Source organism: Phalaenopsis equestris, unplaced genomic scaffold (assembly GCF_001263595.1).
Source record: "Phalaenopsis equestris unplaced genomic scaffold, ASM126359v1 Scaffold001289, whole genome shotgun sequence".
Taxonomy (NCBI): Eukaryota; Viridiplantae; Streptophyta; class Magnoliopsida; order Asparagales; family Orchidaceae; genus Phalaenopsis; species Phalaenopsis equestris.
In genome coordinates, this window is record NW_018165728.1 from 104,606 (window position 1) to 106,526 (window position 1,921).

Here is a 1,921-nt window from a genome sequence, read left to right on the forward strand (position 1 = left end):
TTATCTGGAAGATTTACTGTGCACATTAGCTGCTTCCTCATAAGTCTCTACAAAATCGTTTGAGTAGTTAACCCCATCATCCTAGCTCAAGGGTTGGTTTCCCTTAACTATCATATGGACAATTGTCATTGGCGCCACAATCAACTTCTCACTGACATCCACTGAAGGCAAGTCAACCTTCATGGCTTTCGAAGTCAGATCTTCTACACCAAGAGATAAGATAAAGAAAAAAAGACTTAAAAAATAAAATTCTAACAATTAACATTTAGGGTCCTCTTATCGATTAGTCAATCCAACTCAGATATTGTAAAAAACAGAGTGCCCTCACCATGCGACGATAGAGCACCAATAGCTGACCCGATGTATTGATGGTCAAACCAGTCTCCTGAACATTCCTTTACTTTGTACCGAGGAAAAAATCTGATGACCCCATTTAAACTATTAGCACAACTGTTTTTCTCTTGATAATGATAGTTTTTTCTTCCTTTCCCCATTCAGGTTGTACCGCTCATTCAGCCTCCCAAAGGCAGCACAGAGTAGATTCTTGTTGAGGATATTGCATTGCGTATTTGACACTTTCTCAATCACAACACTCAAGAGTGATTGATTCAAGAGAGAGGGACGAAGCAAATAAGGAATGGGAAGAGTACCATCAAACCATAGTTATAAGAATCAAAAGCATGAAAATTAAGGGGGTTTAGTAATTGAATCATTAGTTTCAGACCTTATTTTTAGTCAATCCTTTTTCATGCTTGTATTTAAACTCAATTTCACTTGAGCTGGGTCTTGAGAAAATCCTAATTTAATAAAATTGAGATTTAACTTAACAAAATATTAAATTAATCAAAATAAAATTAAAATATAATGAATTTCAATCAAACCCTAAAGTTGACCTAAAATCAGCCTTAATCAACCTAAATCCAAAAATTTTTATTCTCTCTCTCGTTGTCATTAAATGACTCAAAACTTCATTATGAAAGTTTCATAATCACATATAAATACCATGTAAATAATTTTAATGATTGTTTTAAATGATTTTTTTTGGTAAAATTCTTCAATTTAAAATTTCAAGCATGAAAAGTACTTTTTCACTAACCGTAAAATTATCGCTCTCACCATAGATTGATCCGATGATCCAGATTACATTATGTGCATTTTCATTATAATCACATGATAGAAGCATGCAAACTTGTTTAATGGTCATTGAACACCATTTTTACATAAAATCGTGCTCTTATGATTTTCATGCTAGTAAAATGGCCCCACATAAAATTTTTCAATGAGTCATTATTTTTTAATATAGATTTTGTCACTGCTTCTGTATCATTGAAACTCTTTAAAGGAGCCCCTTCGTGCCTAATTCTGACTCCATTTGAAGGCTCATTGAGCCAACAATAATTAGGGGGGAGAGAGAGAGAGATAGAAATGATAATTTCGATAACAAAAAGATAGTATAGTCACTTACCTTAAACTTACCCAAGTCTACCTAGCCCAATCACTAAACCTAGCCTCAACATGAGAACCATCCCTAAGCCTACCCTCAACTTCTCCTCAACCCAAGAACCAACCCTAACGAAACCCACTAAATCGAGATCCAAACTTAGCCCAATAACCTATTGACCTACCTAATTCACTAAATCATGGACCCATTAGTCTACCCACAAACTCGTTAGCTGCTGTGTCCAAACTAAGCTACCTAACCCGAGGCTTAGACTAAATCAAACTTAATCATGCTTAATTGAACCCTACAAAGCTGAATAAACCCTACTCGAGCACACACTAAATCAAACCCATCTAACCCAAGCTTAAATTTCCGTTACCAAGCCTAAGACCATCTAAACCTAGCCTAAACACTATTGTATTCACTTCATCCTAACCTAAAGCGATAATCAAAAAAAAAAAAAAAAAAAAAAATATATAT